We start from the raw sequence: 16,766 nt of genomic DNA on the forward strand, positions 1-16,766 counted from the left end.
ATCTCATATCCTGCCTCTGACACAATGCTAAGTTACCAATATCTGTGTTGGCCATTTGTCAAAAGTGAAGTTAAAATGCATCACCCTTATTTCTCTCAGAAATAATATTTATAAAGAAATCACAGATCCAAAAATACAGTGAATTATTCACCCAATACTTATTAAGCAGCTGCAGTGGGTAAGACAAAAATGAAAGAGTCCTTGTCTTCATGGACCTTACATTTTATTGGGGAAGATAGCACAGAAATATAAAAGTACATACAAAATATAAATGAGGCCATTTTTTTTAAAAGGCAGGCACTAGCACCTGGGGCATTAGGGAAGTATTTGGCAGTATGGAATTTTGAGCTTTGAAAGGGACTAGATGAGGATGGAAGGCTCTGGGAAAGGAACACATAATGCAAAAGCATTTTGTTTTTGTTCAGTCATTTTTTCAGTCTGGACCTAATCTCCATGATGCCGTTTGAGGTTTTCTTGGCAAAGATACTGGAGTGGTTTGCCATTTCCTTCTCCAGCTCATTTTACAAATGAGGAAACTGAGGAACACAGGGTTAAGTAACTTGCTCAGGGTCACACAGCTAGTAAGTGTCTGAGGCTGGATTTGAACTCAGAAAGATGAATCTTCCTGACTCCAGACCCAGAATTCTATCCACTGTACCACCTAGCTGCCCCTCATCAGAGTAGGATGTTTCCTACTCCCCAAAAAGTTTAAGTATCACCATCATAATGAAAAATACTTATTAAATACTTGATTCCTACGAAGGTCTTCATCTTCCAAAAGCTTGGAGTAAATGAACACCTCTATCAGGAAGTCTCCCCTGCTATCACAAGTTGTTAACACTTCATACCACCTTTCTCTAAAATTACTTTGTACTTACTTTGCATATATTTTTATATTTCCCCTCAAAAAATTGCCTCCTATTTGTTTTGTTTATTCTTAAATATATACATATTGTCTCCTCAATGGAATGTAAAATTTTATATTCATATACCACTTTCTACATGATAAATTCCGTTACAGGTGCCTACCCACCAAAAATTATCTTGCATCAATTTTGTACACACTTTGCATATACTCATCTAAGTGCATATTATTCCTTTGCCCCCCAAGTCCAAGAATGTAAACATATTGATGGCAAGCACTATTTTATTTTTGTCTTTGTCCATCACCAGTTCCTGAAATAAAGACTGGCACATACTATGGATTTAAATATTTGTTAAAAGGAATTGAGCTTTAAGACACAGCAGATGAATCCACAACTTCGCCTGTGTCAAAGAGGCAACTAAAGTAAGGATTCTCAGATTTTGGCTGAAGAAAGTCAGACTTTTTCTATAATTTTGCCAAGATTTTTTCCCCCATTCTGATACAAATGAGCCTTTTGTTACATTGGAAAATTAAAAATTTCAAAAGCCAAACAGCACCAGTTCATCTGGTAGCACCAAGTCTATTCTTGGGAGTTCCCATTGATTCCTGCTCATGCTCTGAATTTCCCAAATAGGCCAGATGTCTTTTTCTTTTAGTTTCCCTTTCTTTGTCTTTTTTTTTCCAACTACACTTCACGTTACTTTTATACTCCCTCACTGTTCCGTGACAGTGTCGTGACCTACCAAAGTTAAATGTAAAAGCCTGGGAAGTGCCCCTTTCTTATTAAAGTCAGAGTAGTGTCTATTCTTGGAAGCAACTAGGTGACTCAATGGGTAGAGTGCTGGGTCTAGAGTCAGGAAGACCTGAGTTCAAATTTGGCCTCACATACTCACTAGCTGTGTGACCGTGGGCAAGTCATTTAACCTGTTTGCTTTAATCCACTGATAAAGGAAATGGAAAAGCAGTCCAGTACCTTTGCCAAGAAAATCCCATATGGGGTCAGAAAGAATCAGGCATGACTCAACTACAACAACAAAATGTGTCTATTCTTGGTTGCTGGCTCAACATGTTATTTTATTTTTTTCTTGGAGAATCTTTCCATGTTGAAATGTCTCATTCTTCAGTCACTGATCAATACAAATGAGCAGCTGGCTGCATTTGAAAAAAAATAAAAATTAGCCTGCAATGGTACATCTTACAGCCCCATTTCTATTCTTGAGAGCTTCCCATAGAAGCCTAGCCCCATTCCTCCTGTGAATTTTCTAAATGGTCCATGTTTTATTTCATTTCATACCCTTCTCTTTGTCTTTCCACTCCAACCCTCTCTTCAGTGATGATAGTAGAACATACCAACCAGAGACAGTCATGGTGAATTGTGCATAATGAAAAGATCCACCCATATCTCTGTGATGGAAACATATATTCACTGGTAATCACCTTTCACCCTAAAGATCGAATTATAGAAAGCAGTAAATCCAGAGATGTCTGGAAAAGTCGACCCTAACATGGGGGAAAAGTCAAGCCCAACCCAGGTGACAGATAAACAAGCTGATGATGGGGGGAATCAGGGGACACCTGATGGTGGATTTGTAGCCAGGTGTCCTCTGATTCCCCCTATCATCAGCTCGCCTGTCTGAAGCCTTCTGTCCATAGCAACAGCTGTGTTTGGCAGGTCACCTACTCACAGTATGCACTGTAGCACCCCCAGTTCTTTCCCATGTGCCTCTGTTCTTGGTTGCCTTCCCTCATAACAACTTGCTTTCTTGCACAAATTACTTTTCCCTATAAACATAATTCCCACTGAGAAGACAGGAAGTTTTCCAGCTATCTATTCATCATGAAGGAGATTGAAAGTTCTGATCAAGAAAAGAGAAGAGTCATGCAGCTTAAATAGAAAAAAAAATGCCCTTTTGAGATGGCATTTTCCTGACAGCCCTCCCTCCTGCCCCTCATTGTCAAGTTCAGTACCATTATCATTAATCTTAATTGCCCCTTTCCTCTTTTATGAATCTGTGTCTGTGTGGAGGGGTTGGGATCCCCCACACGGTAAATCTTGATGATGATGTGAAATGCTTTCTACTAAAAAATTAACCTTAGAAAGGGGACAAAGAAGCATTTCAGGATTTGCTGGGCCCAATGTGAACTTTCAATCTTTACTAAGTGTCCATCTAAGGTAGACTACTTGTGGGACTCTGCAATATTCCAATTATAGAAATGCTATCAAAGAAAATGTCATGTGTTGACCTGAGGAGATCATAACTGTATGGCTAAACCATATTTTTATTAGTAGACAACCTCTGATAACAGTTTAACCTCTTGAAATTCCTCTTCATAGAACTATTTTGCCCTGGGCCACTTAAATCAGAGAATATGATTTTTTACTGATTATGGGGAAGTCAGGAAAGTCTCTGCATGGATCTAATGAGAAGCTGAGAAATGGGCCATGAGCAGACAGTCATGTGGAGGTTGCAGAAGTAGCAGCCAATTGTGTTGCCGTGTGATAGTCACAAATTTGGGTCACTCTCTCAATTAGCTTAACTCCTTGTCTGTGAAAATACGGAAACAAAAGCTTCTCAGAACATTTGCTGGTTGGCAAAGCATCTCAAAATACGCTCTCAAAGATGCAATGCTGAAAAATGGAAGCATTAGCATCCAAAGCAAGCTCTGTGGGGCAGATCTTCCTCTTGTGAGGTTACAGTGCCAGTTGTCTGTATCTCTCATTTTTTTCTTTCTCAGTTTTTTGCACCATTTTTTCCCCTACATTTTTGCCTTTTAGTACTCTAGGATCAAAAGTACTCAAAAACTCCATGAAAGATCTCTTAGGGTGGGTGCTTCATTCACCCACACACTTCTCAAGTTCACCACACCTTAACTAAAGATTGTGATGAATTCCAAGGCCAAAAAAATGTTAAATGAAAAAGCACAGGTTTCCAAAAGCCACTTGGCAGGGCAACAGTGGCAACCCCTGTGTCTGTCTATCTCTCTGTCTCTTTTTATATCCATTTCTACTCTGTCCCTTTCTCTATGTTTTTATCTCTCTCTTTGTCTCTGTGTCTCTGTGTGTGTCTCTCTCTATCTCCCTCTCCTTCCCCGCCCTCTCTTTCTCTCCACCCCCACCCCTACCCCCAACTTGGTCAATTCTTCTGAGAATTTCTAGCTTCAATACTCTCCACTGTTAGAATCTGCCTCTACACGACAGCTTCTCTGGGGAGAAATCAATCTTTCCGAAATACAATGGAGATTTCTGCAATTCCAGAGGCAGGCTTTTCACCAACTGTACACACTGTCTCTTATTAGTCATTATCCATCCTCCCTTTTTCTTTGTGGGAAATTATGTGTATTTTCCATGCTGTGAGAATGAATAGTAATATGAAAGCCAAAAATTTAGCATGTAAAATTATATCAGGACTTTAGTCTCTGAAGTTGTCAGAATAAGGCCGTGCCGTGAGGTAGGGTAGAGTAAGAAAAATGATTCCCTTCGAAGTCAAGCTTCATTCCATCCTGTTTATCTCAGCCTCATCTACCCCCAAAGTAGAACTTTTATGTTCTGGAGCATAAGTACTGACCATCTGTTGTACTTTCAAGTGGGTGTTTTGAAAAGAGCTAATTCAGTTGTGCAACACCACGGAGTGGAGCCACTTGTAAAATTATATTTAGGTGTGTTTTTCCACTTGTGGCAGAGCTGAATCATCTTCATCTTCATTTAATTATATAACTCAGTGCTCAAAAGAATGGGCTTTGCCACCTTGCTTCAAAGCTGAGAGGATGCTATGTTCTCTCACAGGAGTGTGGGAGAGAAGAGCCTTCCTTTGGTCTCCATCCACCTTACCCTCATTTTCTGGTGCTACCAAGCTAAGTCTGCCAGAGACAAAGACTAACCTAGCAGTTTGCCAGTAGCTGTAGCTCTGACTTCTGGAAGCAGAACTCAGGTCCTGTCTTCCTATTCTTCTAGGAAAATCAAGGCAATAGTATACAGGGGACTCAATGAGTAGGTAACAGGGACAGGTTCACAGCTTCCATCCACAAAATGGAAAACATTCTTCCTCCAGAACATTTTTTTAAATTTTATTTTTAATTTACAGAGTAAAAAAAGCATTTCTATAAATAGTACAATAAAAATGATAATAGCATGACTTGCTTTTCCTTTGAAATATACAAAATTATCATGTAAATTACTTTTTTTTTCTTTCCTCCCCCCCAGAGATGGTTATCATTAGACAGAAATAGATATAGATAGAAAGATAGATAAATGGATAGATATATAGATGTGTGTGTTTAAAATTAATCTACAGAAATAATAGGAACTGGAGGAGGGTGAAAATAGGGTAGTGGAGAGGTAGGGATGGGGTAGATGGCTATATACATGTATGTGTATATCTATAACATAGATATACACATACATGCATATATTATATTAATAGATATATTATCAATATACTATATTAATAGATATAGATATATACTACATGGATAGATTTTTAGATACATATAATACATTGTATTTATGTATGTGTATGTCATTTACTGCCTAGATGACCTTAGGTGAGTTTCTTATGTTATCTGGGCCTCAGTTTCCTCAAATATAAAATGAAAGGCACGTAGTTCCATTTATACTTTGTTTTGACAACATTGTTACCATCCAGAGATTACAACCTCTCATTTTATAAATGAATAAACTTGAGCCCAGAGAGATAATGCAGTCAAGGTTTTAGAAGATAGTGAGCTTTAAAGCCAGGATTCAAACTCAGGTTCTCTGATGTCCTATCTAGTGTTCTTTCCTTTGCACGAAGAAGTGATGGCGTTATTCTTTTTTTTCTTGCCAGTTTTATATAATACTAGATATAAAATGGGCAGGTAGGTGACACAGTAGACAGAGTACGGGGCCTGAAGTCAGGAAAAAACGGAATCCAGATGCAGCTTCAGACGCTTATCAGCTGTTTTAGAAACATACTTAGTCTAGGAATAAACAATACTCGTTGGAAAGCCAGGAAGGTTTTCAATTACCTTTATTTTACATTTATTCTTTCTGAATAAATGGGTAGCCTCTTTAAAAGACTAGAGTCAGACAAATGCAAGCCCTTTTATGCTTCTTCCATTCGAATTTCCTGCCTCGTTCCTCCCTTCAGAACCGGGATTGGTTCCAGGCCTTGTGGGTTATAATCTTTCTGACCTGCCCATTACCCATTGACTCTTCCATACATTCCCTCCTCCTGAACATGAGCTAACATGGGTTCCATGATCAGATAATGAGGCTCTAATTCTATATGGGGTGTGTCATCTAATATGTATGAGGCTAGTAAAGCATGCGCATTAATGAAAAGTTGGTGTTGGTTGGAGCCATCCATCTTAGCCTAGGCCTCTTGCAAGGGTAAACTCTAGATTCTTCCCAGCTATAAGATTGGATAGGGTCACTCTGCTCTTCCTCTCCTCATCCTGATTTACACCTTTCTGTATGTCCTGTTTAACATCTGTTTTTGGAACATCCATTGTTCCTATAGAATCTCTGGAAATCAAACTGCTAGCATTTCTCACATGTCATTGAACCCTGTTTGCCTCAGTTTCCTCCTCTGTAAAATCAGCAAGGGAAGGAAATGGCAAGCCACTATAGTATCCTTGCCAAGAAAACCCTAAATGGGATCACAAAGAGTCAGACAGCTGAAATGACTGAATAACAACAGCTCTAAAATGAAATTACATACAGATAACTAATTTTTTTTTATAATGCTTACAGAATTTCAGACATGAAGGAGATACTAGAGATAATATAGTCCAACTTTCTCACTGTACGGGTGAGAAAATAGAAGTTCAGAGGGATTTAATGCCTTACCTAAGATCATACAGCTATTTAGTGACCACAAAGACAAATCCAATTTCTCAGTACAAAGTTCTCTCTTAACACTTGACCGCCTCAGATGATGACTAGGTAGCACCTAGGAGCACTTTCGATACCCAGGTCTTTGTTATGCATGCTTCAGCAAACGGTTCTAATGACAGAAGCAGTCCCCAGTGGGATGATGTTTTTAGAAAATCTAGTCAGTATTTGCTTTTCCAATGTAGTTTGCAAGAAGACCATTGCTTTCCTGGGAAATCACCAAAATCTTCTTAGAGGATTATCTTTGACTATAACTTGGCTTCTGGCTGTGTTCAACAGCACTGCAACTCGATGACAAAAGCCAGCTGCTCTGCATCAGACTGTCCAGCCCTGGCAGGCCTGATTTGTCACCTCGATGGTCTAATGTGATACAGGAAATTTGATGTTCCCCGAGCAGCTTCCAAAGTGCTTTGCTTCTGTGATCCATGTGATGCATGTACTTCAAGCAACTCTCATTCCCTGTAAACTGATTTTATCTTCTACTTAAAGAGATATATTATTATTGTTGTTGTTGTTGTTATTATCATATCATGTCCCAGGAGCTCACAGCTAGTAGCCAAATTATGTTCCTTGTAATAATTGACCAAGTCACCCATTTTTAGCTGTATTAAGATTAAATTTTGCTTAAAAGAGCCCCTATCACTGCTGGATTATTTGATTGATTGACTGATTGATTGATTTGCATTTGCCCAGAGGTGAAATGAAACTCAAGTCTATACATAGTGAGCCCAGAAAAAGGAAGTATAATCCTGAACCCACCATAAATTTATTTTAAATCCATAGAAAAATCATAAAAGTTTCTCTGAAAAGGGGACTGTTTTGACCCCTTTATTAGTGTTCAGCCCTGATCCTGATAAGTTTCCATTGTATAAAATGTCAGAATGAAAGTGTCTTAATCCATCCCCTATATACAAGATGTTGCAGCCTCAGACATTTAACACAAAAACTAGCCATGTGACTTGGACAAGTCACTTAACCCCAATTGCCCTGCCTTCCTCCTCCAAAAAGAAAAAACAAAAACAAAATAATATACAAGATGTTGGCTCACAGGAGGTTTATGACCTCTGTATCTCAGTTATGGGGATTCTTATGCCATTTTCTTAGTTTGTAATGGAATATAACTAGAAAAAAATCTCTCAATTTAATAAGTATGGCTCTCCCAATAGAGAATATAGTAAGAGACAGCTAGGTGGCGCAGTGAGTAAAGTGCCAGCCCCCAGTCAGGAGGACCCGAGTTTGGTTCTGGCCTCAGACACTTAACACCCACACACAAAAACTAGCCATGTAATGTTGGGCAAGGTACTTAACCCCAGTTGCCCCCCCCAAAAAAGGCAAAAACAAAAAGAATACAGTAAGAGCATAAAACAATTCTTTATTCAATTTCTGTGAGTGGAGCTGCCCTTAATAAGGCTGACATTGTCCCCATTACAAAAGGAAGAGGGGTCATAGACTGGATCTTTATGGGGTTATGAGAAACGTGTTCCCTCTAGAAAGAACAATACTCATGAAAGCAGGAAAGTTTTCATTTTATTTTACATTCACTCATTCCAAATGAATGGGTAACTCCCGAATGAAATATGCTTTCTCAGATAAATGCATGCTTTTTAATGTTGCTCCCAAGTGGAATTTCCTTCCTGTCTCCCATTGGCTAGACACTTCAGGGTTCACAGCCTATTAAAAAAAAACACCTAAACCCTACCCCCATGTGGGTCTACAATCCAGCCACATTTCTCGTTTTCTTTATATTTTACTTAGTAAAAGAATGACATGTCATAAATTCACCTAAAGGAATTCTCCCATTTGATAAGAGGCCAAACCCAGGATGTATAAATTTCCTTCACCATTAACACAAGAAGAGTTCAGTGTGGTGAAATGAAGTTCTCCACCTGCCTTTGGGGTTTGTGGATTTGACCCAAAGTACAAGGAAAGAGTTGTTTGCCTTTAGATAAGCAGGCACTCACATCCTGTTGAGTGAAGTGTTAATCAACATTCCCAAGACTTTCTCTCCAATACATTTGTTTTACTGGATTCCACAGTAAAATTTTAAAAAAAAGCTTTCTGGTTTATATTGCATGTTTTCTGTGGAAACAGAAGTTTATCCCTTACAGGGTGGTGCTAGGACAAAGCTTCTTAACCTGAGGTCCATGGATTGATTTAGGGATTCCTTAAACCTGGATGGGAAAACAATCACATCTTTATTTTTGTTATGCTCTAACCAAAATATTGTGTTTCATTTAATTATGAATGTAGACTATAAACATAACCTGAGACAAGGTCCTTAGGCTTAACCAAACTACCAAAGGAATCTATGATTCAAAAAATCTATGCTAAGATTAAGAATATCTATGCTAGAATAAATTGAAAGAGAACCAGGCAGTGTTGATGGCAGCTACCCAATGAGAGCTACTTTTGTTCCAAACCATATTCTTAATAACAGCAGAGGATAAAAAGATGGTCCAGCAATAGGAAAATAATTACGTAATATAATTAATCATACTAAAAAACAATTATAGCCAAAATCACATGAGTATATCGTTAGGTACAGAAAAAGTTTTAGCAAAGCACAACACAAATTTATGCTAAAAACCCTATAAACCACAAATATGGAAAAAAAACATTTTTAGTAATGTAATCACTAGATAACAATATTTTGGCCAGTTGTTTATGTTCTCCTGATTCTCCCCACCTTTCCAGAAAGGAGCATAATCAAAATCCTCAAAGACCACCACATCTCTGCCTATTGTGAGAAATTCCATGTAAGACCTTTTTTATTCTAATCCCATCCTTGCTTCCCACTATTTTCTCCTTCTCTCTCAAGATTGGAGATAGCAAATATGCTCAGCTTTGGGAAGTTATGTTATTACAACTGAGGTTCCATCTGGAGGAAAAGAGAAAAGAAACCCTAGATTCTCCATCAGTTATGAGATTTACAGGTTGTTTATAAAAAGTAAATAAAATCAATATTGTTTCAATTTCACTTTCCCAGGTGACATTTAAATCACCAACGAAGGAAGGGAGAGTTCCAAGTTTATATACAGTGAAGTTACACCCCACACTCCAGCTGGTAACACTACCTTCTTTGTATGCTTTTAAAATTAAGTACAATGAAATGCATATGTCTGAGCTGACCAGATCAGAAACAGAACAGGGGAAAGCTTATATGCTGACCGGTATTGAAAGTGGCCTATGACTTCCAGCCTGAGTGTGACAGAAAGATAGTGAGACCCAGTTTGAGAGAGAGAGGGTAGGCAGGGAGCAGTAGAGGGAGACAGACAGAAACAGAAAGAGTCAAAGATGGAGTGATAGGAAAGAAGCAGGATTAAAAGATAATTCATAACCAGAGAATAGATTATAAAAGTTTATTTGGTGGGAGAATTTGAGAGAAAGCCAAGAGAAAAAAGACTTCTCTATCTACCCTTAGTTCCAAGTCCCTAAAATAATAATCACAGCATTTCCCATTGCCACTTCAATCTTTGCCTTCATCTTCTTCTCTTTTAGAACAATTTCTATTTTGTAACACCACCTGCTGAACTGCAATCCACTCCTGCCCCAGCCTCACAAGCATTCCTTGACTAGGAAGGTAAGCAAAAAAACCCAAGTCTCAGAAGGATTAGCTGAACATCAGACCACTCTTTCAAGCCAATGTGGGTTGCGGTAGGAGGCAAGGAAGAATCCAATCTAGAGAGCATTATAAAAAAAAATCCATCTAAAAATGAGAAGTTACCATTATTTGCCATGGGAAAATAATAGAAGCTTCCCTCCCCCCAATAATTATAAGAGTGAGGCAAGAATGTCCCCGCTCTTATTTGACATAACTGTAGAAATATTAGTGACAATAATAAAATGAAATAAAGACATTAAAGCATAAACATTGGCAAAAATGTGACAAAATCACCCTTTTTGCAGACAGTATGATGGTTAATTAAAAAAAAAGAAACAGAATCAGAAAATAAATTACAGCTTCAATAAATGATCAGGATACAAAATAAATGTCCCCCAAAAGAATTAATGCTTCTATATTGCAGTAACAAAATCCAGGAGAAAAAAATAAAAAACAAAATTCTAGTTAAGATTACAAAATGAACACAATACTCAAAAGTTGATCTACCAAGATATGAATAGAATTGGAAACATGCTTTAAAGAAATTTAGAATGATTCAAGCTATTGTTGTGATATCACTGGTTCATGATTGGACTTTGTCCATAGAAGAAAAATAATGATACTACAGAAATTAATTTACAAATACTAACACTCCTCTTTGCTACGCTATTCAAATTACACAGAGACGTGTTGTGGAGTTGGGCAAATTAATAAATGATCCTACAAACACTTATTGAGTGCCTGCTATATACCAGTCAATGTGCTAATGTATATATGTGTGATAGTAATGGAATATAAAGATCCCCCTGTATTGGCTTGGTTTTCAAATTGATTGTGTTAAAACCCAGAGCTTGTTAATCCAAACCTGTGGGATGGACTTGTTGATGTGAAAAGAGAGTCCTGAACTGGGAGGAGCTAGTGAGAGAGGCAGATGAACTTTTTGGAAGCAGCACCCTCGTGGAGGCAGAGAGAGACTGAGAGGATTGCTGAGGGCTACTTTGAATTGCCCTGGACTTTTGAGACCTGCCCCCAGAGCTGCCAAAGACTGAGGAGACATGGCTGTTTTGCTGGTACTTTGTCTGTCTGTTTTGATGTTGCTTTGCCAGATTTGTTCACTGGTGAAAGACAGTCCTGTTGTTGAAGAGGCCCTGGAACCTGGCTGTTGGCTAAGAGCTCCTGAGACTGTCCTGCAGACAGAGAGTGAATACTGTCCACTGGTGAAGGACAGTGCTGTTGTTGCAGGGGTCTGGGAACTTTTCTGTTGGTTCAGAAGCCCTGAAGAAGGATTTTCTTGTTGTATGTTTACAGAAATCCTGGGAGAGGGTTTTGCTAATGTTTTCAGGGATTCTAGGACTGTTCTGCAGACAGAGGATGAATTAATGAAGAGACTGGCAATGTATCTTGTGGCCTTGCTAAGCCTTGTCTCCCCAGGAACTAAGATTGCTGAGAACTTGCCTTGTGTCAAGATGAAGAAAAGACCTCCATTTGGGTATTAAGTGCTGTGCTTAAACTTGATGTAACTCTGGGGTAGATTGAATTGTGATCCAGGGGTGGGGAACTTTTGACCTTTTTGTGTTCTGTGGTTGAAAAATGAATGTACTTTACTTATGTTTGGAAACTAATCTCCATTTGAGAAGAGGGGTTTTGTGATGGACTAAATGAAGGTACATCCCAGGGGTGGAGTAGTATTTAGAACAGGGACTTTGTAATTGATTGAATGAATGGAAGGTCCTGGGGTGGGGTAGTACTTGGAGATTATTTAATCACACTTAGTAAATGCTGTATTTTGAATGATGTCATATTTTGATCTTCTCTGTTCTTACTTTGTCACTGAATAAAATGGAGAGCACCTATGCTGGTATTTTGAACCTTGGGAAGTTGCCTTTCCTTGGCTTTACATTACAATATGCTGAAAATACAAAGGAAGACTAAAGACAACCCTTGTTCTCAAGGAGTTCATGATCTAATTAAAACACAACATGAAAACAACTAGGTACAAACAAATTAACACTGAGGAACAAGATGTAGAGAATATCATAGGAAATAAGTAAGTGGGAATAATGGAAAGATAATAGTCCTTCCAGTTATAAAATCATTTTATGAAGCAGCACTCATCAAAACTATCTGGCACTGGTTAGCTAGATAGCCTTTTCTCATTTATCAATGCTTTATTTTAATTGCTTTGAACCACCTTGTGGGAAGACCAGGATTGCCCCATTTCCTGGTAATAGGAATTTGTTGTTAAGTAGGTTTTTTTCAGTCATGTCCAACTCTCTGTGACCCCATTTGGGGTTTTCTTGGCAGAGATATAGGAGTGGTTTGCCATTTCCTTCTCCAACTCATTTTACAGGTGAAGAGTCTGAGGCAAACAGGATTAAGTGACCAGCTAGAGAGAGTGTATTAGGAATTAATTTTCCCTAAAAAGCAACAAAGCTGTTCCTGGACTTGATTTGCTTAGCTTCCCTTGGTGAAGCTTCCTGATTACCAGTGGGCATAAAAAATCTGACCCACATGGAATCCTCCCACAATGGATTTCTGAAGACAATGTGAATCATTGTACTCTGCCCTGCTGACTAGATGATTTTCCAAATGTAAATGAGGGGGCTACATCAAGAGAAGTTAACTTCCCCAGTATACATATTGCATGTCCTTGCTGTGTTAACTATTTAATGTCTTGCAAGAGTCTCATTTTGTCACTAAAATGAATTTGAACTAAGAGGATGTTGCCATTAGGCCAGACCCTAACACATTGATGGTTTAAGGTCATAATGATATATGAATATCTAGCTGCAGAAGCAAGACTAAGTGATGCATCATCATTAGAGTTGTTTTGATTTGGGTGGTTATTTTTATTGTTATTGTTAGCCAACTTTTTTCTCAATTTTTATGGGATTCAGAGAGAAATAGTCCTGGGACAAATTGATATACTACTATGATTCCTTAAAATTTGTTTTATGGACTTTCCACTGGTGGACAAATTAAATAAAAATATTGGAATGTAAGCTTCTCTCCTAGGTCCCCTGAAAGCATATTAAGGATAATTCCAGTAGCCAAAAAGATGATGGGGTTGATATATGTCACCTTTTTCCCACACAATTTTGATTTCTTCGCTGGGTCTTTATATTTTGAATGTTTCTCGATTCCCTGTAGTTTAGATATTATGAGTATTTGATGTAGTATCATCTATTAAAAAATATCATTCTTAAATGTGTATAGATCAATGTTATATTCAAATGTTTGTTCACAATAATTGTCTTTAATGATTCTCTGGTGCCAAGATAGTTTATTTACTGAATCCTAAAAGATATTTGGAGGTTAGTTTTTATTTCTCTGGGAATTTATTATCTACTAGTTTTTAAGCAATAGTGAACTGTTGATATTTAACTTGAACCACCTAGTTATGTTTTTCAAGGTATCTGGTATGTATTCTAGGTATTTAAATTTGTGTAATTTATAGTGATATAAAGCCATTTCTACCATTTTATTGCATAATTTTCCATCCATCAATAAGTCTAGACTCATTAAGAACAACCCTTCCTATTATTTTCTGGTGGCAATGACTTTATCCTAAATCATTATCATTACCCTTCCATTTCCATCAATGAATCTGTGAGAATCCATTATTTGTTCAATGCTTTTTTGTCAATATATTGTTGATTATGTTCATGTGGATGTTGTCTACTGAGAACCTTTTATTTCCACTATTGGAATCACTATTTACAACACATTTATGTAAAATTCACGATTTTGTTTTAACTGCTTAATTAAAAAAAAAAACCTCCTTTGGTTACATAAAGCAATCCCCTATGTGAAGTCAAGCTTGTTTGTTAAAAAAAAAAAAAAAACAAAGCAAACCATTTCTATATATTTTAACTGGTTTATTGCATCCGCTGAAATCATCTATCAAACCTCATCCTTGTGATGAATGTAAAGTTTGAGAGATATAATTTCTGGGTAATTAATAATCAATTTTATTAATTATGGTTAGCAGATAATAAAATGGTGGTCATTTGACTTTCTGTCATAAATCAAAGATGAATCATGGAGGCCACTCATGCTTGTATACCCTTGGAAGAGTGAGTGATCCTGACAGATGCAAATCACTCTGATTGGTTAGCAATTAATGAGAGAATTAATATTATAATGAGAGGTAGGCTTATTCTAATGAGGGGCTAGAGCCATGCCTTTGATATGTCACTCATGGATAAAGAGAGACTTATATCAAGCCAGGCCAGGGGTAGGGAACTTGGGACCTAGAGGCAATACGTGGCCCTTGAGGTCTTTGGGTGCCACCTTTTGATTGAATCCAAGTTTTATAGAACAAATCCTTTTATTAAGGGGATTTGTTCTGTAAAGTTTGGATTCAGTCCACAGATGACACCCCAGGGCCTAGAAGACCACATGTGGCCTCAAGGCCATAGGTTCCCCACCCCTGAGCCAGACCATTCCTGACTTGGGCAATCTGTACAAAAGGATCTATCCTCCACCCAGTCAATGAACAATGAATAATGGTAATGGGGGAGTAAGAATTCCACCTGGATAAGATGGTTTGGGTGGGATGAATTCTTTGGGCAGGGTCAGAAATGCCCCTTGAAACCACTAGACTTTGAATGAGGAGATAGGAGAAAAAAAAAACCTGGACCCATCCTACCCCCATTAATTGATTATTAATATAAGAGAAAAATAATTCATCTCATCCTTCTTTGTGCTGAATGGTTAATCTTTCTAAAGGTGTGTTAGAGTAATAAACTCCATGTTTGGTGAAAATTGTACATTCATTTGGACAGCTTTTATATCCATTTTCATGCAAAAATATGTGTCAAAACTGGCAGTGCAAAAGTATTAATTGCTCTAAAAATATTTCATACTTTGTCTTCAGGATGTTAATCAGTTTCTTAATATACAGAACTTTAGGTTTCTCCTTAAAAGTGTATCTTGCCTAGAGAAGATGAAGGTATTTGTAAGTATTGCCTTCATCCAATGTGTTCAACTTGACCTCAAATACCCACTTAAAACCTTTATTCTCTTCTAGAGCATATTAGAAACTTTTTAAACTTATTTAGTCCAAATAACATCCTAATATACTTGGAGACATTTTCCACAAGATGAAATAACTATTTCCTGTGCTTTTCACTGGAGGCAATGTGATTTTATTTCATCCATACATATGTATCAAGTGATTAATATCATGCTTTGGTGCACTATAGGCATCACCTAGTTAGCTCAAAGGCACATGGATATTGGGTTAAGAAGACATGATTCAAATCCTGACTCATATCCTTACTAGCTAAGTGACTTTGGTCAAGTCACTTAACCTCTATCTGCTACAATTTCCTCATCTGTAAAATGGGAATAATAATTGCACCTACCTTTAGTTGGGAAAACAAAGTGACTTGTAAAGTACTTTACAAACCTTAAAGTGATAAAAAAAATGCTCATTAATTACTATTATTTTTGGTATCCCCGGCCCTGGGCAAGTTGCTCTCCCACCTGGCTACTAGGCTGCTTTTGAATGGTGCTGTTTGGGAGCCCATTCTAGAACTCTTGGAGAAACTCTAGGCAATTCAGGCTGCCAATGAGAAGGTACTGCCATAAAGCAAGCCTCCAGGATTCATAAGATTATGACATCTGAAGCCCACAAAGATAGAAAATGAAACCTGAGATTTCTCAGGACCACAAAATGATGACACAAAGTCCCTTTCAACAGACATTTAAAGTTGAATATAGTTTTAACTATTTGGAGAAAGCAAAGCATAAGTGAACTGGTAGACTATTTGGTGAGGACAGAAGATCTTAGGATGGTGGCAGATTACCTTTATATGCTCACTAGCAGTTTACAGGAAGAAAATCAGTATATTTCACTTGACTGATATGTAGATCTATTGTCTCCAATAAAATGACGACTTAAAAGCAAATTTGAAGAATATGTGATATTTGCTTTGAACTGGCTTCAAGCAATCATAGAAAAAATGGTTGTCAGTACTATCTGCTGATACAGAAACTAGAAAGGAATAGAAACATTAATATTTTTTAAAAAAACAACAATTACATGGGTTGTGGAAATAAGAAAAACTATCTTACTTTGGATCCAGGACACACTGGTAATATAACTATGTATATAGATGGTTATTCATTACAATTGCATTGAGAAGTGTCATTGAGAAGACTTCCTCATTCAGAATATCCCTGGACTTTGTAGCTTCCAGAAAGAGGCCTTTTCTAAGAACTATGAACCAAGGAGGGAAGGGCAATCTTCCTAAAATGCCATTCAATGAAACGCTAAAAATCTCCTTCACTTTGAAGTGGCAACATATACACAAGGAGCATTTTTTATTCAGTACGGTGAAAGTGCACTATGCCAATTGTAAGCTGTTGCTGCAATTCATATTTGTACGGTTATTTGGGGGAAAGTTTTTGTTTCTATGTCT

The 16,766-nt window shown here is 37.6% G+C and overlaps 1 pseudogene; it reads left to right on the forward strand.

Annotated features, from left to right (window-relative positions):
- Window positions 1-15,988: 15,988 nt before the first annotated feature.
- Window positions 15,989-16,486, forward strand: LOC138143048 (KATNB1-like protein 1 pseudogene; annotated as a pseudogene).
- Window positions 16,487-16,766: the final 280 nt, after the last annotated feature.

Source organism: Petaurus breviceps, unplaced genomic scaffold (genome assembly GCF_028583685.1).
Source record: "Petaurus breviceps papuanus isolate PSGF00001 unplaced genomic scaffold, PetGlider_PUasm1.0 90625, whole genome shotgun sequence".
Taxonomy (NCBI): domain Eukaryota; kingdom Metazoa; phylum Chordata; class Mammalia; order Diprotodontia; family Petauridae; genus Petaurus; species Petaurus breviceps.